The sequence below is a fragment of the Equus caballus genome, chromosome 30 (genome assembly GCF_041296265.1).
Source record: "Equus caballus isolate H_3958 breed thoroughbred chromosome 30, TB-T2T, whole genome shotgun sequence".
Lineage (NCBI taxonomy): Eukaryota > Metazoa > Chordata > Mammalia > Perissodactyla > Equidae > Equus > Equus caballus.
This window is the reverse complement of record NC_091713.1, coordinates 7,842,904-7,863,258: the sequence shown is the minus strand read 5'-3', so window position 1 is coordinate 7,863,258 and position 20,355 is coordinate 7,842,904. Positions and strand designations below refer to the sequence as shown.

The following is a 20,355-nucleotide window of genomic DNA, read 5'->3' as shown; positions in this document are numbered from 1 at the left end:
AAACTTATTCTTATTTCTATTCAGTAATGTAAACACTGTCTTTTAAAACATTATGATAGGGGCTGGCCCCATGGCCGAGTGGTTAAGGTCATGTACTCTGCTTCAGCAGCCCAGGGTTTCGCTGGTTTGGATCCTGGGCGCGGACATGGCACCACTCATCAAGCCATGCTGAGGGGGCATCCCACATGCCACAACTAGAAGGACCCACAACTAAAAATATACAACTATGTACTGGGAGGCTTTGGGGAGAAAAAGGAAAAATAAAATCTTTAAAAAAAAACCCAAAACATGATACATTTTAGGATGAAAATGAATAAATAGCAAGAGACAAGAGAAGGTGGCCTGTGAATAAATAAATAAATGATGATGCAAAGTTAATGGAAACACTCAGGAGCCTCAGCTTATGATTCCTCATAATCTAAAAATCCAAAGGGCAAATACACCACGTTTATTGATGATAAACTGCTATTTGTTAGACATGAACCCTTCCAGGGAGGAGGGGTATTATCATTTACTAAATGCACAGTTCAAGTTTTACTGGTACTAAGATAATACATGTGATGCCGTTAATTCCATCATAGAAATGTGACCCAAGTATGAGAATGTATCCTAAGAACAATTACATAGTAATAAAAATAATACTCTGGTTTTTTTTTGGTAAAGATTGGCACCTGAGCTAACAAGTGTTGCCGATCTTCATTTTTTTTTTCCTGCTTTTTTCTCCCCAAATCCCCCCAGCACATAGTTGTGTATTTCTAGTTGTAGGTCCTTCTAGGTGTGGCATGTGGGACGCCGCTTCAACGTGGCCTGACGAGTGGTGCCATGTCCACGCCCAGAATCTGAACCAGTGAAACCCTGGGCCGCGGGAAGTGGAGCGCGCGAACTTAACCACTTGGCCACGGGGCTGACCCCAAATAATACTCTATTAAACATACTTGCTGCTGTATATATACAAAAAGTATTCCACTTCTAGGAGATTTATGCACATTGAAATGACTAATCATGACTCTCTACATGTGCAAAAGAATTAGGAACCATCTAAAACTTCCCTAAAAATACTCGAACTTGCCTGTTTAGGTCTCTAGTGATATAATCCTGCTTATATCTTTGATAAGCACAATTAATAGAATGCTGACTCTATTAGAAAGTAGCTCAACGCTCAAAGCTGCCCTGCACCCTCAATTTCCAAACTCCAACCACTTATCCACATGGATCCCATCATCATGAAATAAAGATTTTGGTGTACTTAGAGTTATTTTCCCATACATATTTAACAATCTAGTTTTTGTGTGTGTGTGCAAATAAAATTAGGTTCATATTATAGTTGTCGTACAGCCTGTGTTAATTTGTTAAAATTTATCATACAAAGAGTTTTAGAAAATATTTATGTACACTTTAAAGAACAATAAGATAATCACCGATTTACTCACCAACCAGGTTAAGAATGACGTCATTATCAGACTTTAGAAGCTGTCTCTGGGCCACTTCCTGATTGTATCCCCTCCCTTGGCCCCACAGATAATCACCATCGTTAATTTTGTGTTAATTATGCCCTTGTCTTTCTCTATTATGATACTATTTATACACGTACTCCTAAAAAATCAGTAGCTTGATTGTGCCTGATTTTGAATTTAATATAATGGAATATTGTATGCTTTCTTTTCTGACTTGCTTCATTCTTTAATGTGCTTTTGGGATTCATTCACAGTGATGCCTTAGCTGAAGTTCATTTTCAGCTGAAAAAGGTATATACTTTGTATATACTTGTATGAATACACCAGTTTAGCCATTCGTTTCCAGTTTCTAAAAATTACGTATAATGCTGCTATGAACAAATTTTTAACATGTCTCCTGGTGCATGTATAGAAGAGATCCTCTATTAAATATAGGGAAGTGGAAGTGTTGGATGGTAGGTATGTGCAGTCAGCTTTACAGACAACACAAACTGTGTCCTAAGTAGCGGTACCAATTTAGATTCTCAGCACCAGGGGGCGGGAGAGGAGTGTGCACTGCAGCCTAGCCAGTTTTTCTTTTTTAAATATCTGCTAATCTGGTAGATAAAGATGGTACTCTATTATAGTTTAAATTGGCACTTTCTTGATTAAGAGTGTGAGCCCCTTTTTCATATATTTATCGGCCATTTGAGTATCTGCTTTTATGTGAGACATATATAATTAAAAGTTTTCTAGCAGCCACATTAAAAAAGTGAAAGGAAACAAATGAAATCAATTTTAGTTATGTATTTCAATTTAACTGAAAATATTTTGATTTCAACATGTTTTCAATATAAAAATTCTTAAGAAGATATTGTACGTTCTTTTTTTTTTTGGTACTAAGTCTTTGAAATATGGTGTGTATTTTACATTTACAGACATCTCAATTGAGACAAGCCACATTTCAAGTGCTCAAAGCCACAGTGGCTTGTGGCTATCCTACTGGGCAGCGCAATTTAGATACTAAGCCTTTGCCAGGTAGATTTACTGTAAATATCTTCTATCAGTGTGGGGCTTCTTTTTTAACTTCTTTATCTTTTCATGAATCAAAATTATGAAATTTAACTTGTCAAATATATTTATAATTTCCTTTATGGTCTGCATTTTCTTTAACTGGTTTTAAAAAAACCCTTCACTTTCCTTGGGTCATAAAGATATACAACTATATTGTCTATTAAAACTTTTGCAGTTGGCAAATAACATGGTTATGTATGTAGAAAATCCAAAGGAATCAACAACAAAAAAGTTACTAAAATAAATGAATTTAGCAAGGTTGCCTTTTTTGAGATCAGTATATGAAAATATATTGCATTTCTACATACTAAAACAAACCACCGGAAATTAAGAAAAATTCCGTTAACAAATAGCAACAAAAATATAAAATATTTAGGAATAAATTTGACAGAAGATGTGCAAGATCTGTACACTAAAAACTACAAAACAGTGCAGAGAAATATTAGACTAAATAATGCAGAGATATACCGTGTTTATGGGTTTATTGCTAAAGATATCAATTTTTCCCAAATTGATCTGTAGAGTCAACACAAACCCAATCAAAATCCCAGTAGGCTTTTTGTAATTGACAAGCTAATTCTAAAATTCATAGGGAATTGTAAGGACCTAAATAGCCAAGACAACTTTGCCTCCATCTTAGCATCCCATTGGGGGTTCGTGTACAGTCCTTAGAGATGACTGCTGCATGTACATCCCCTCAGAACCTTTCTGATGTGAAGCCAACCAAACTATCTTCTGCGTGGACTAGCTGGTCCTGACTTCTGGGATGGACTCTGCCGTGGGTGGAGGGGGCTGGGGCTGCTGCTTCTGGATAGTCCTGACAGAAACCCAGTCTTGGCTCTGAACAATCCTCCAAAGGTTGTTCATTCACCTGCTCTGCCTCTTGGTAGGAATCCCTCTCATTAAATGTATCCCCCTTAGCCACAGGTGATCCCTTCCAAGACCCCCAGTGGATGCCTGAAACCGTGGATAGTACCGAACCCTATATATACTGTTTCTTCCTGTACATGCATACCTATGATAAAGTTTAATTTATAAATTAGGCACAGAAAGAGGTTAACAACAATAACTAATAATAAAATAGAACAATTATAACAATATACTGGTAATAGAAGTTACTGTAGATCTTAGCAACCTCAGCATATGATTTTTTTTCTTTCCTTATTAAGTTGAGAACTTTCACCTTTTCACTTAGAGGAAGCACTTTACGGCTTCTCTTTGGCATATCCGAATTGCCGGCATCGCCACTCTTGCGTTTTGGGACCATTATGAAGTAAAATAAGGGTTACTTGAACACAAGCACTGTGATACCACGACAGTTGTTCTGATAACCAAGACAACTACTAAGTGACTATCAGGCAGGTAGTGTACACAGAATGGATAGGCTAGACAAAGGGATGATTCATGTCCTGGACAGGATGGAGCAGGGTGGTGTGAGATTTTATCACGTTACTCAGAACAGCACACGCTTTAAAACTTATGAATTGTTTATTTCTAGAATTTTCCATTTAACATTTTTGGATCACAGTTGATTGCAGGTAACTGAAACCACGGAAACTGAAACCATTTTGGACCACAGTTGATCACAGGTAACTGAAACCATGGATGAGGGGGGGACTACTGTAATTTCTTAGGGTCATTCAGCTAAGCAGCAACATACTTTCAAAACAAATGATCTCAGAACATTATCTCAGAACAGAAGCAAAAAGAAACTTTAACCCTAAAATCGACCCCCATTCTAATAACTTTCCTTTTGTCTCAATGGGCCCATTCAGGTTGGCAGGTATAGGACTCTTGTGTGCTTTGTTCAAGAGGAGGGACTGTGGAGAACCGTAAACACTTTCTGCTCTGAACTTACACCTACTCCCTTGTTCTCTGGTACTGAGAAACTAACCCACTCCCTCTAAATTCCTCCTTTGAGCCAACAACTCCTAGAAAAGGAGGTAATGGCCTGCAACAGCCAAACTGCAAGGAAAAAACTCATTTCTGCAAGATTGCAACACCTGTCTGACCAACACCCACCAACCTTGCAGCTGGCGCTTGGCCACTTTTGTCTCTTTCCCTCTGTAAAATCCTCTCTTCATTTTCAGAGAGAGACTTCCTTTGAGTATGCTCTCTGTTGCAACTACTTGAACAAAGTACCTTTTCTGTTGCATTGTGAGATTCAGAGAACTTTTGAGCAACTGACAGAATTTTACTCTCATTCTTGAAAGATATTTTCACTGGGTATAGAATTATAAATTGATGTGTATTTTCTCTCAGCATATTGAGGATATAATTCAATTCTCTTCTGGATTCTGTTGAGAAATAAGCTGTAGGTCTAATTGCTCTTGCCTTGAAGATGATTTCTTCTTCCACCCTTTTAAACTGCTTCTATGATTTTCTCCTTCTCTTTGTTGTTACGCAATTTCACACCAATGTGTTTAGGGTGGATATCGTCTTACTTATACTGCTTGGGACGCTTAGGGCTTCTTAAAGCTGTGGATTCAAATATTCTAGAATATTTTCAGTTATCAGATCTTCAAATACTGCCTCTTCCCCATTCCCTCTATTTTCTCCTTATAGAGCTCTGATTTGAAGTATATCAAACTTCTTATCCTAACCTCTCTTATATCCTGATCTCTCATATTCTTTGTCTTTGTGTTTCTTTAGACTTTGTTCAGGATAACATGCTCATATCTGTCCTCCAGTACATTAACTGTAAGTCAAATCTGCTGATAAATCTATAGAACTAAATTGTAAACTTAATTTATCATATATTTCTTTTCTAGAATTTGATAATTATTTAAAAAATCTGCTACTCCTTGCTTGTATTTTCAAAATCCTCTTTTATTTTTAAAATATATCAACCACGGTTATTCTATATTTGTCTAACAAACCCCACACCTGAAATCTCTGCAGGGCCGTTACTGCTATCTTGTGTTTTATTGACTTGATTTTTGTTCATGGTGCCCTAGTACCTTTGTATTTTTTGTGATTTGGACTGTGAACTGCTCGTTTTCCTGGAATTTTAGACACCTGGGGGCTGCTGTAGAACTGGAACCACTTTAGAAAAAGTCTTCAGCTGGAGATTTCTACAGACACAGGTGGCATGAATTCAGGCTGAAGCCCATGTAAGGGCTGACTTCTGGTTTTAAATTCCTGGGGTAGGGCATTTCCCCTCTGTCCATGCAAGGGTTATGAAAGGAAAGTTTCCTTGTTGTCCTTTTTTGCACTGGAACATTTTTTTCTTTAATAACAGCTTTACTGAAATATAATTCTCATGCCATAAAATTCATCATTTTAAAGTATATAATTCAGTGATTTTTAGTACATTCACAGAGTTGTGCAACCACTACCACTATCTAATTTTAGAACATTTTCATCACTCCAAAAAGAAACTCCATCCCCGTTAGCAGTCACTTCCCAGTCCTTCCTTCCCCTAGCCCCTGACAACCACTAATCCACTTTCTGCGTCTATGGATTTGCTTATTACGGACACTTTATAAAAATGGAATCATATTGTATGTGGCCTTTTAAAAGTGGCTTCTTTCACTTAAGATAATATTTAAAGGTTATATATGGCCACTTTCATATTTCATTCACTCTCACAATTCAGGGTATAGCCCTTGACATCCTAACTTTACCTGAGTGTGACCTTGTGATTAAGTTTTGGCCATTAGAATGTGAGCAGAAATAAGGTATTTCACTTCTAGGTCATTTTCTTAAAGGAAAGCTGCTTGCCTTCTTTTTCCTTTTTCCCCATTTCCATAGTCTGGCCCAAGGTCTTGGTGATGGTGAGTCGGCTGAAACTACGTAAAGAGTATAGTCTTCAAATTAACAGAGAAAGAGAGTGGAGACCTAGCTCCCTGATCATCTTCTGGTGCACAGCCACAGGGTTAGTACCTCTGAAATACTGAAATTTATTGAAATTAACTTCTCTGTTGAGGTTGGTCTTTCAGTTATAACAGTTTAGCCTGTGTGCTAATGTAATGAGAACACAGTGTCATTTATTTTGTCATTTGCCTACTGATTATTATTCCAATATTTTTAATAATACTATTGCTGCCATGAACATATATATCTTCGACTTCCTCTCCAATTATCTCCTTATAACACAATTCTAGAAGTAGGGTTACTCATTACCTATAATGTGTGGACATTATTAAGCCTCTTGACACATGTCTACAAATTTCCATTTAGAAAGATGTCTTGTTTTACTCTCAACATCAGTGCAGAAGAGTGCTTTGTTTGCTCACTTAAAAAAACTTAAAAGATAATAACCTAAAAAGTGCTATTTGGTAACCTGCCTAGGGTAAATAATAGTAAGTAATTAATAGTGAAAACTATTCATTTTATTATTTGTATAAGTTCTGATGCTAACAAAACAACAACACACATCTCTTCTAGTGACTTAAATAAGCATCCCTAAGCCTTTCAACTGGGAAACAATGGTTAAAATTGTATTATGTTTGCAATATAATTATCTTTAAATACATTGAAAATGCTAACATTTTCAGCATACACTGAACTTATTTTGGATTTCTGACTTGCATTTCCTGAGCTATATTTATAATGTTATTTTCCCATTTCAGCTCAATATTTTCTCATTTATATTGTGGTTCTGTAGCAGAAAATGGTTTTCTCTTTTCATAAGCAACAGCAATTGTGAAAAATATTGTATGTGGTGATTCGACACAAAACGAGGAGCTAATCCAATAACCCATCTCTTCTAAAGTAGCTAAATATTTCAGTGGGTTTCACAAAGATGATGAAGACAACCGCAACCCTAATTTTTGTTGTCTCATGTTGGTAGCTTTTATTCTGTAAGAATGATAAATACCATCAGATAATCTAATCATAGTCCAAGATACAAGTGTGCTTTAAAATAGAAGTTAATGAATACATGTTATAGGCCAGTTACAGTAAACACAGATATACACAAACACTGAAAACCAGTCATGAGTCAACCTACACATCCCATCCGTATGAATATAAAAGCTATCGTTTTCATTAAAATCTACCTCAAACATGATTTTTATTCAGAGCTGTGGGAGGCAGCCTGCAGGATGTCCCTCAATGATCCCACCTCATGGTACTCATGCCCTTGTGTAGCTCCCACTGAATAACCTATGTAACTATTATTGTGGAATGATGGAGCATGACTTCTGAAGCTAGTTAATAAAAGATATTAGGACTTCTGCCTGCCTCTCCCACATCACTCGCTCTGGAAACCAGCTGCCACGTCATGAGGACACTCAAGCAGCTTAATAGGGAGCTCCACAGGAAGAGAAAATACAGCCTGACTGACAACCAGCATTGACTGGCCAGCTGCAGTCAAGCCTTCAAATGACAGCAATCTCTGAGTGACACTGAACCAGAACACCTCAGCTAAGTTGTTTCTGGATTCCTGATCCATAGAAACTGTATGGCACAATAAGTGTTTATTGTTTGAAGCTGCAAAGGTTTAGGGTTATTTGTTACATAACCTGAAGAAGAAACTGAAAACAAAAGGTGACACCTTGATAGTAAATTAAAATCTATATTCCCAAGCAACTTTTGATTCATCAAAAATTTATAACATCCCTATCATATATAAGAAGAGTCCTTTAACTTCTAACTGTAAAGCTGGTGCTTCTCTCCTGCGTAGACCCTCCAGCCTTCTGTGTTCAGCCTCGGAGCAAGGCACATACATACACCTCCCAGGACCCCCCACCCCAGGCTAGCGCGAAGGCAGAGGAGAGACTCACGAGATACATCAGCTCCATTCTGGGCTTTCCTGAGCTCTCAGTACATTTCCCATAACACCTCTGTATAACCATAAAAACCTCTCATACTCCTATAGCGCTAAATGAAGCTTAAAATACTTTATAAATGGTCCCCAAAATAAATCAGGGTAATGAAACAAAGGTACTGCCTGTCTTCAAATTATATGCAATCGCACCATCCCTACTCCCTATTCCCACCTCAGGAAAGGCACAACCACCTGGAGAATTGCAATGATGTTTTTAAATTTCAAAATTAACTTTAATTTCAAAATTCAAGAAAATTAACGTTCTTTAATTTTGAACATTAGCACCCCCACGGTATACTTTTATAGGGACTGATCCAGAGTCATCTCTAAAATTACAGTAAAAATAAGCTTCACTTCCACTGCCGCTGGCAGAGTAAACCAAACAAAGGAAACAAGTATGACAGCTCAAAAAAAATCTGAAGTTTAGCTAGCAGCTGGGTCAAAAAGATTGGAAAAATCAAGGCTACAAATTGGTCTGTACAACTAATAGCAATTCAAAAGGTGGAAAATGCATCTCAGTGAAATGCAGCAACTGAGTGATTTTAAAGTAAGGCCTATTATACAAAAACATGCTCAGAGACCAAGACAGATAATATCTTCACAGCACTCAAGTCTGACAACTGAGGCGGGTTGGTTGAATCATGAGTTCACATGACTCAGAAAGAAACTTGGTAGAACTTTCAGCTCATTGGTCCAGAGAGAATCAAATTTATAACAGCATAATTTGTAAACTGTCAGAATCCTTAGAGTATGAATTTGTTCCCAATCTGCAGTGGAGCAGCTGATACATACAAAATACATAATGAAGATTGATGCCCAGCTTTTTCTGTGGTTCCATGAAAAACAGATCCTTGCTGAGAAAACTTATATACAGTATTTATTGTAATATTTAGTTGGACCTATTCCAATCTTCTTAGGACATGACAAAAATCAGGGCAACTCTAAAACTGCCATTGAGCTTCCCTACCCAGGCATCCATCTTCAAATCCTTGGCATTTTTGCAGAAAGGTAGTTGGTACTGACATGCTTTGAATGAAATTTGTAAACAGAAGAAATATTCGTGGCTAAAATCTCTTCTGGGAATGGTATAAATTGGAATGCAAAGTATGCTGAGTAAGATTTCGCAGGGCTATTTCCAAGGGGGGCAGGCTTGGAAGAACTGGGGCTGCCGTGGGTAGCAGAGTCAGAAACAAACAGAGAAGCTCCCCCAGAGATGATGACAATCTACTTGAGAGGGCCAACTTGGTGGCCTAGCCTAATTTCCCCTGGCACAAAGATAAGATTCAAAATTGGTAATAGTCCATTTTAAGATTATTTAAAAGGCAGCTGAATAAAAAGATTACTAGAGCAGAAAAATTCACCAAAGTTACCAGTGCTGGGAGCAAGAGGATTTAATTGGGAGTCAGCTGACTTATTTTCTTGTCCCAGCTCAGCCATTAATTAATTGGTCTTGTAAGCTTTAGCAAATCATTTAAAATGTCTGGGATTTGGTTTCCTCATCTATATAATGAGAGGACAGGACAAGAATCTAGGACTTACTAGTTTGTACAAAATCAATATTGTGTTGAGGAAGATTCTCAGGCTGCTTGGAAACCCATTAGGAAAGGAGATGGTAATCAATTAGTAATGTCTGCCAGGACAAGGTGTGGTGGAAGAATGGCTGGAGATGTGCACAGCCATTAGACTCAATCATCTTTAAGGGCACTTACAACTAGAACATTCTATCATTTATTCATTGAACACAACTAGCCAGAAGACCCATTGATAGGTTATTTCAACAAAACTACACCTTTAGGAAATATAAAGAGCTGAGTAACAAACAGAAAGAAAATTCTTTATTGTTAAAGCCTGTTAATTCAAAGAGGTAACAATGACTGTATCAAAGTAATGGATGTTCAATTAAAAAAAAAAAACAATTTAAAAAAATGGTAAGTACTAGGTTACACAGATAAAACTCCAAGATCATGATCAGAAGATGGCTTTGCATTTCACAGGCCTGAGGCAATATTAACTGTCACAGGTATAAGAGCTGTCATAGGTATAATAGCAAGTACTTCATTAAAGCCGCTATACTTGGCCAGTTACATCATTGTAAAATTCTAAACAGCTAGAGCAGCATTTTAAAACTGATGTAAGCTTTACATTGTAAATTTGAAAAGAAAATGCAATAAGAAATAGAGCGGGCAATGGACTGCCACATTTTTAATCAGTAGCATTGCCGCTGTTATTAATCTATTTCTCAAGTGCTACCACTTAACAAAAGCTTAGTTAAAAATGTAGATTAATCAAACAACAAATCAGAAATGATTTAAAGTAATTTTAGGCCAGAGAATTTACACATTCATAAAAAATACTTTAAAGTACTTTTTGATGAAGTTGTAAAAAATAGAAGTATAGGGAAACCACACGGAAATGAATTCAAATGCATTTCTTTATGAGACTTAGCACTAAGTTATCTGACCACAGTGGATGGCCTGTCCTTGGATCAAGGGTATGTGAAACCTAGTGGCAAGAGAATATGTTAATGATAAATATCAATATCACTGACTTTTTCAAGGTAATAAAACCTGCTTAAGTCCATATGATAGTTTGAGCTTTACTTGAACACTGAGAATAAAATAAAATTGGTATTCAAAAAAATAAGCAAAATCTGTCTTCATAAATTCTTGGAAACCTAGATTACGCTAATATATTTTTTCTAATAAACATCACCAAATATCATTTTGTAATAGAATGAACAAACTATAAACATTTAAGGTCTTTTTTTTCTTTTGGTCCCAGAATCCATCTTTAAGCATCTGAATGGGAAGAATATTTTTCTTACTTCCAAGCTAATCTTTTAAAACTCTGATTTTGGGTTTACTTTTAAATCTATTAAATACATATGTTGTTTGAGATTTTCTGGCTCTAGGGATAGTGTTAAGTTATTCTGACATATCTTTGGCCTTAAAATAGGTTGCTATTTGTAACACTGGAAATAATGGACTAAATTATTTACCCATTGAAACAAAATATTTTTTGAGCCAGGTACCATTCTAGGTGCTAGAGCAGTGAACAATACAGAAGTTTCTGTCCGCACAGTTTATATTCTAGCAGTTGAAGATAGCTAGTAAATAAGGAAGCAAATAAATAATTTCAGGTAGTGGTAGTTGACATGAAGAAAAAAATCCCAGAGTGATAAGACAGAGAAAAATTAAGTGGAATCAGGCATTTGACTAGCTAGTCAGGGAAAGGAGAGCCGGCTTCATGAGGATGTGACACGTATGACTGCACAGAACCCCACACTTAGAAGAGCTGACACATGGTTTAATGCTCTGCTGTCACTTCCTGAAACTTTTAATAAGAGGCCTTGCACGTTCCTTTTACACTGAGCCCTATGTAGCCAGGTCTTGCAGAGTACCATTGTTTTTTTTTTTAAAACATTTTATTCAAGCACCCAGTAAACATCAAACCTCCAGTGCTCCCCCACCCTCTGTGAATTCTTCTCATGTAGACATGGGTCTACCGGAAGGAACTTGTGTCTGCTGACGGCTCCAATGGTGAAGAATGAAGACACAGTGGCCTCAAAGGTACAGAGAGTCTTGTATCTGACATCCTTAAAACCAAGACACAGGGTATTTTACTTCCAAAGTGAAGAGTGCATGTTCCGCCCTAGCTGTCAATCCAGAAAGTATGCACTACAGAAGGATCCATGTGGACTCGGCACAGTTCTTCTCATACACGAGCTCCCTTGACTGAGGGGGGAGTCTAACTACAAAAAGTGCCATTTTCAAAGCACTCATTTAAAGCATTATTATTATTATTTCAAAGCATTATTTAAAGTGTGTGAGGATGAAAAGCAGAACCCTGCAACTTATCTTAAAAGAAAGCGCAAGTTCCAGGAGTTTTTGTTGTCTAACAGAACACGCAAATTCAGGCAGTGAGGTCCTCAAGGAATGACATGCATCTTTCCCTGTTGTCTGCCCTGTGGTCCTGTATCTCCTAAGCACTTATTATATTTCCTTTAAAGATATAAGACACTTACTTTGCTTACAAATGCAATCCAAGTGTGAATAAATAAATGTATTATCTCTTAACACCCCCCTTCCATGTTCCTTTAAATAGAAAAATGTGCTAAATGTCCCTTCATATCCTGTTGGGCGACAGCTGTCTCACCTATGGTTTTAAAAACAGACTGTAACTCGATCTTCTGAAATCCTTTCTTGAACTGCAGCTCATTCTGTTGAAGAAGTCCTGGGAAAGAAGTCCTATTGATATTGTTGGTAGTCTCCAAAAGGTGAGGACGGTAATTGGGCTGAAGGCAACTGGGAGGGGTTTTCAGCAAACTGAGGACCACTGGGAAATTGGGCAGAGGCAAATCTTGTCAACAAGATACCAGCTCCTTCAGTTAAAGCTAGGAGAATGCCACCCATCGTGGCTGACCCGACCATGGCCACTGGTCCATTTCTCCTGGCCAGGATGGCTCCTGTTAAGGCACCACTTGTGATGGAGTTCCAGGGGGTCTTCCTTCCCTCTGACCTGAACCATACTGGAGTCAATCATGGAAAGCTCCCCAAACTGCAAAGCTCCCTCCCAGCTGCGGAGCCCTGGTTTTAGCAGCTGTCAAACTCGTGTGCAGTCTGTGGTTTACTCCCACTGGAGAATTGCGAAAGCCTTTGATTGCTTGAAAGATACCGCCACCTATAGTACCTATCGTAAAGCCCCCCCCCCCACAGTCATCCACAATTTGCCAGGGGCATGGCTCCCATGCATACTCCTCCATCTTGGCTCCGGCAGCCGAGAAGTAAGGTCTGAATGACAAAAAGGGGCTAGATCTATGCGACAACAGTGGAAGGACATTCTTTGAGAGGGAACAGCGATATTCTGTTGCTGCAAAACAGCAGGGTTTCTCAATCTTGACATATTTGAGAAACAGAAAGAAGACTAAGTGGATTGATGCATGGAAGTAAGAGAAATGCAGTGGTAGCAGATGAGGCCAGAGAAGTACTTAAGGACCAGTTCATATAGTCTTGTAGGAGACTGGATTTTTATGTACGCACAAGGATAGTGTACCTGATGATAAGGTGTATGAAAAGAAAAATCCACCCACTGGCAGAGAGACACGAGAAAACGTGTCTGTTTTGGCGTAAACTGAGGTTGAAACACTATATAGTATGTGCTTGTGTGTGTGTATGTCTTGTGAATATATATACACACATATCTATATACTATATATATTTAACTATCTTGAGCATTTATATCCATAGGCCAAATATCATATCCGATTGAGGTTTCTTAGCATACGATGAATAATCTAGGAATGTCCAATTAGAGGCGTTAACACAAAAATATGTCCTAGGTCAGTTAACCCAGTAGAAGGGCAACTCACCCAGTGTGGAGTTAACCAAGATCATTACATATGAAAAGAGGCCTCACTGTCGTTATCTTCCATGGGCACCCTGGGATACTAGGAAGACAGAAATTTCTAAATTTATTTGTAATAACGTTTGGAAAAGAGGAGGAATGTACCGCCACCCCACGGGCCCCCACCTAAAGTACAGGGCACAGGGCAACCACTCTAGGTGCCCTTTTACGGGGCCAGCCTGCAGGCTGGTGACAGTCCTGCAGTATCTAACAGAAGCAAATGCAAAAACATCTCTGGAACGACAAGCTCTTAACTCAGGCTATACAGGGCTGCCACAGATAAAACTGTGCTGAAAATGAACTTACGTTACAATTACACAGAACACATAAGGAAACAGTCTACTGTGATCAATTGCCAGTAGATGATAACAGCAGACAACAACAAATAGAATCAGAGTAGCAAAAACTTTAGACTGTCAAACTATCACCTAGAAGCAAAAAATTAAGCATGATTCAATGATTTAAATGAGATATCTAAAATACGCAAAAATAAAACTATAAAAATATTCAGATTTGAAAAAGAATCAAATGTAACATCAAAAAATATATATAGTCATAGAAAAAAACCCATCATAGATGTGCTAATCAGCAGATTAGACCTCGTGAAGAAACTTAGAGAACTGGAGGAAGGATCTGAGAAAATTCCCAGAACATGACACTAAGAAAGATGACGTAAGAGACAGAGAGGGCAGAGGTCAACAGGCCCGTCACTGGAATGCCAGAAAGACAGAAGCCGGAGAGCTTGAGGAGGGACAATATTAGAAGACACAGTGTCTGGGAGTTTTTCATAACTGATGAAAAACAACACTCTCCATATTTAGAAAGAACATTTATTCCTTAGCAGGATAAATAAAATTAAATTTGCATCAAGGGATGTCACTGTGAAACTACGGAATCCTAAAGAAAAGGACCAGAGCTTAAAGCATCCAAAGACAGCAAAGACCACTTCAAAAGGAAAGAACCCTCCTGGTGGCAGACCGTTCAGAAGACCCTGGAATAATAATTTGAAAGTACGGGGACAAAAGAAGCGTCAGTCTAGATTTCTATGTCTAGGTTACCATGATTTAAGAGTGACAGAAAAATAAAGTAATTTTTCAGATAAAGCTTGGGAGACTCTACTACGAATACTCTTGCAGAAAAGCTTCTAAGGATACAGAATATGTATATTTCTTCTTACATATTCGTATATCTATGAACATGAGCTCAGAAAATAGAAAAAGATGAAACAAGAAATCATGAACAAAAGACTAGTGTGAATGTGCATAAATGTAAACAAGCTGTGACTTGAAGAGACAGCTGGTTAGAATGGAGGGAAAAAACACCATATATGCTCTTGAGAAGACACATAAACATATGGATGCAGACAGTTGCAATATTTATGAAGAAAAAAGATATAACAAATATTAACAAAAAGAAAACTGGTGAAACTACACAATAATAGGCATAATGGATTTTAAGGCAAAGACAGTTATTAAGGATTAAGGCTACTTAATAATAAAGGGTTCATTTCATCACAAAAATATAATAGTTCTAATCTTGTAAATGCCTGATTGAATATACTTCAAGCTATAGAAGGCAACACTGCAGGATGTCAAAGAAAAACTGACAACTTCATAATCATAATGATACAGTTTAACATTCATTCTCAGAAACTGTTAGATTAATAATAATAATAATCTGTCAAAACCAATTTATTTACCAAACTAATGTAACGCTTATTAAATAGCTTTAGTATTCCCCGATTCCTCTGCTCTTAGCTTATTCTGCCACTTGTGGTAATGCAAGATAAAATAAAGGTGATACAGATTGGGTAATTAACTGATTTACCCAAGAAATATTTACTACAGGACCTCGAGGCTCCAGGCACTGTTCTAGTCTATGGTGTCACAGCACTAACAGAAAAGGTCACTGCTCTCCTGGAGCTTACATTCTAGATGGGCACACAGAAAACTAACAGATAACCATATAAAACGTTAAATGTGTATATTTAGACATTAAATGTCAACATAGTAATATAAATACTAAAAAGAAAATTAAAGCAGAGTGAGTAGTGCAGGAGTTGGGTGCAGAGTTTGTTACCTTACAGGGCTCTCAACTAAGCACCCGATGCTCAGGAGATGAGGGAGCAGAGAAGCAAGAGGGTGCTCCCTGCAGGTCTCTGAAGGGACAGCTGTCCAGGCAGGTAGGAAAGCCAAAGAGGGAAGCCTGCTCCGCCTCTGCAAGAACAGCCAGAACTGAGGCTGCAGTGGAGGGAGCGAGGGAGACAGCGTTGGGAGGGCAGCTCAGAGAGGTGTGTGTCGGGGTGCTCAGAGGGTGCAGCACTTTCTAGGGTGCGGTTTTTATTCTCAGTGACGTGGGAAGCCATGGCAGAGTGAATGGAAGAGCAGTGTGATCTGGCTTCCAGTTTTAAAGGGTCACTGTGGCTGTTTTGTGGAGAACACGGTGGTGGGGAGGGTGTGTGGGCCAGGGCTGAAGCAGGGAGCCGGGCAGGAGGCTTCTGTAGTAATCCAGGGGCAAGACAACAGTGGCCGAGACCAGGGCGCAAGCAGGAGAAGGGACAGGAGGAGAGGGATTCTGGGTCTATCGTGAAGATGGATAAAGGATGAGTCTTTCCAGGCAGCAGCAGCCACCCATGTTATACTCTCTCAGATTCTTAATGCCTCGGATTTTCTTTTCAGCGTCTCCACTCCCATAGGCTATTGGGTCTGAAACAACTGTATTTAAAAACTGATCAACTGCAACATGCTTTTAAAATAAAAGCTTTGAAGAAGTTGTAAATACCGCTGAGAGCTCTCTTTGAAAGTCCATTCCGCATAAATAACCTGCTCATTAAAAGGCAAAGGGAGTGAAGGGCGTTGGGGGGTGGCACCTCCTCAGTAACTCAGGCACCGAGGAAACTGGATCTGAGCGGGCAAGTCAGAGGCAAGGTCTTAGACAAATGGCAGAGAAAGAGGAGTTTCCTGGCCCTTTCTCCACTGTTTGCTGAACGGAAAAAGGAAAGATAGCTGAATGGTTGTTTTGGAGACACAGGCAGACAGCAGAAAGCTGTGCACAGAATCTGCCTAGTTCCACAGGTAACTGGACAAACCAGCAAGAGACGATTAAAGTCTAGTGTATTCATTAAACACTTGCCTCAGTAATAGCAGCTTTCCTGCAATTTTTACAGCCTTCTTTCTGATGCTGACTGCTGTATGAGAAAGCTTACAGTGACAAAATCTTAGCTACGGCAGAAGAGAGGATTTAAAAATCACAAAACCAATCAGTAGAAGAATGTATAATACAGTTTCACAAGGGCTTCTGAGAATGAGATTTCACGAACTAAAAATTAAGAAAAAGACTGCTGACAAATTTACATTTCAGAATTGACTCGTCTGATCTTGCCTGGAACCTCTGAAGCTGAAAAATTAGACCAAAAGCTCTCAGTCTGCTTGCAAAGGGAATGAAGAACCAAACCTTTGCCCAACAAATTGTAAGGCACTCTTAAGGTGAATATCTAACTGACGGGTGGTGCCCGAGGAATCGCCCTTTTCCACAATAAAATGGTGTTCTGTCCCTTTCTCCTAAATGCTACTGGATGCATTTTCCCCTGGACTCTAATTAGAAGCTACGCAGGATGCTGACTGCATGTATCATTACCTGCAAACTATAAAATGTCCATCAAAAGTCAGGTTCTCAGTTGTGAGCAAATCTAACCCAAGATAGACCTCGGTGCTACATAAGTGAAACTCCACTGTACTTGAAAAGATAGAACTTCCTCAAGCAAACGTCCTTATGGTTAAACAGACTCAGGAAAAAGATCTGAAAGTACTTCAGACAGTATACAAAGAGATAATATTGCAAAATTTGAGAATTCTCTAAAGTGCTTAAATTTTGGGGGGAAACATAATTTAGTTGTTAGAAGTTTTGTCATGTAATGATGAAATCAAGCTATTTGAAAATAACTTTCTAGAAGTTAAAACTGCAAACAACCCAGATGGCCTTCAATGGGTGAACAGTTAAACAAACAATGGTACATCCAGTACCACACAATACTAGTCAGCAGTAAAAAGGAATAAACTATTGTTACGTCACCATGAATCTCCAGGGAATTATGCTGAGAAAAAAGCCAATCCCCAAAGGTTACACACTGTACAATCCATTTATTAAACATTCTTGAAATGATGAAATTATTGAAATGGAAAAGATATTAGTGGCTGTCAGCGGTTGAGGACAGGGGTGGAGAGGTTTGGGGGGAGGGGAGCAGGAGGAAAGTGGGTGTGGTTATAACAGAGCAATACCAGGGATCCTTGTGGTGATGGCATTGTATCTTGACTGTGCTGGTGGATACGAACCTACACATGTGACAGCACACACACGTGTGATAGAACACAAACTGGGGAAGTTGCTAAATAAGATCGGTGGACTGCAACAATGTCAGTATCCAGGTTGTGCTACTGTGGTATAGTCACATGCAAGATGTTATCATTGAGGGAAACTGGGCAAAGAGTACATGGGATCTCTTTCTATTATTTCTTAAAACTATATGTAAATCTAGAATTATTTAAAAGTAAAAAGTTTAATTTGAAAAAAGTAAAGAGTGGCTGGAAGACTTGATAAACATAGTTTGACTACTGATTCACTGTCAAAGGTAAACTGATAAAGTTTTTAGAATTTGGCTTTTAATAACAGTATCAGGAGAATCTTGCAGTGGCTAAGGGTGTCACCAAATGCTGCTCACTAAATGTAGAATTATTCTGCCCTTTGAAAATAGCTAGAGAAATACAGTTTGTATGTTAGGGCAACTCTTAGAAGCCAAGTAATCCAGGAATTCAATCACCTATTGATGTATAACATACATAACATAAACTCATTTTAAGTGTGTAAATCAATGAGTTTTGAGAATGTATAGACCGGTGTAACCACCATCACCACAAAGAAGATACTGAGCATTTCCATAGCTCCACAAAGTTCCCTCATGTCCAGTCCTAGTGAATAACTTATCTGCCTTTGGTCACTAGTGACTAGTTTTGCTTTTCGAGAATTTCATATAAAGACAACTATATAGTACATATTGTTTTGTGTCTAGATTCTTCTGTCTAGCATAATGTTTTGAAATTCTACCAGGTTACTGGACATAGCAGTGATTCATTTTGATTATATCTGGGTGGTATTTAACTGTACAGATGTAGCATAATCTGTTTATCCATTCACTTATTGAAGTAACATTTGGGGTAGTTTTCAGTTTTGTCAATTACGAATAAGGCTGATATGAACAGGAGCATAGAAACCTTTGTTGGGCATGTTTTATTTCACTTGAGTGAATATGTAGTAGCTAAATTACTGGATTGCACAGAAAATTATGATAAACTTTATAAGAAACTTCCAAAATGATTTCCAAAGTGTTTGTACCAATTTACACTCCCACCAGCAGCATGATTCACAACCTCACCAACACTTAGTATTGTCCATCTTTTCCTTTTAGCTATTCTGGTGGGTGTGCTGTGTTATCACACTGTTTTAATTTTGATGAACTCCAATATATCATCTTTTTCTTTTCTTTTCTTGTTTGTGCTTTTTGAATCCTATCTAAAAATTATCTGCCTCCTCTGAAGTCACAAAGATTTCCTCCTATGTCTTCTTATACAAGTTTTATGATTTTAGCTTTTAAATTTAGGTCTATGATCCATTTTAAATTATTTTTTGTTTATGGTGTGAGGTAAGGATTGAGGTCCATTTCCCCCTGATACTGACAGACAACTGTTCTAGCACTATTTGTTGAAAAGACTATCCTTTCCTCACTGAACCAACTTTCTATCTTTGTGGAAAATCGATTGGCCATACATGTATGGATCTATTTCTGGACTCTATTCTGTTTCATTCATGTATACATCTGTTCTACCAATTCTATGTTGTCTTGATTACTGTAACTTTATAGTAAGTTTTGAAATTGTTTAAGCCAAATCCTCTTGTTGTCCTTTTTCAAAAATGCTTTGGCCACTCCAGTTCTTTTGCATTTCCAAATAAATCTTAGAATGAACTTGCCATTTTTTACAGAATAGCCTGTTAGGATTTTAATTGGGATTATTTGAATGTATAAATCAATTTGGAGAAGACTGATATCTCAACAACATTGAGTCTACTAATTCAAGAGCCTGGTATATTTCTCTAGTTAGTTCTTCTTCAATTTCATTCAGCAATATTTTGTAATGTTCAGTGTAGTGATCTTGATATTTCTTGTTAAATTTATCTTTAAGAATTTATATGTTTTGATGCTAGTATAATTAGCCTTGCTTTAAAACCATTTCATTTGCCAGTTGTTAATAAATAAAATCTATTTTTGTACATTGACATTTTTCTGAGATCTTGATAACTTCACTTATTTGTTCTAGTAGTTTTTTTTTTTGTTTTTTTTGGTTTTTTTTTGCTGAGGAGGATTCCCCATGAGCTAACATTTGTTGCCAATCTTCCTCCTTTTGCTTGAGGAAGATTTGCCCTGAGCTAACATCCATGCCAATCTTCCTCTATTCTGTGCGTGGGTCACTGCCACAGCATGGCTGCCAACGAGCAGTGTAGGTCTGCACCCAGGAACTGGACCTGGGCCACTGAAGCAGGGTGTGCCAAACTTAACCACTAGGCCCTGGGGCTGGCCCCTGTTCTGGTAGCTTTTATGCAAAAATAACGTCAACTGAAAAT

The 20,355-nt window shown here is 38.1% G+C and overlaps 1 pseudogene; it reads right to left on the bottom strand.

Annotated features, from left to right (window-relative positions):
* Positions 1-3,976: 3,976 nt before the first annotated feature.
* LOC138921497 (mitochondrial import inner membrane translocase subunit Tim17-A pseudogene) lies at positions 3,977-13,629 on the bottom strand (annotated as a pseudogene).
* Positions 13,630-20,355: the final 6,726 nt, after the last annotated feature.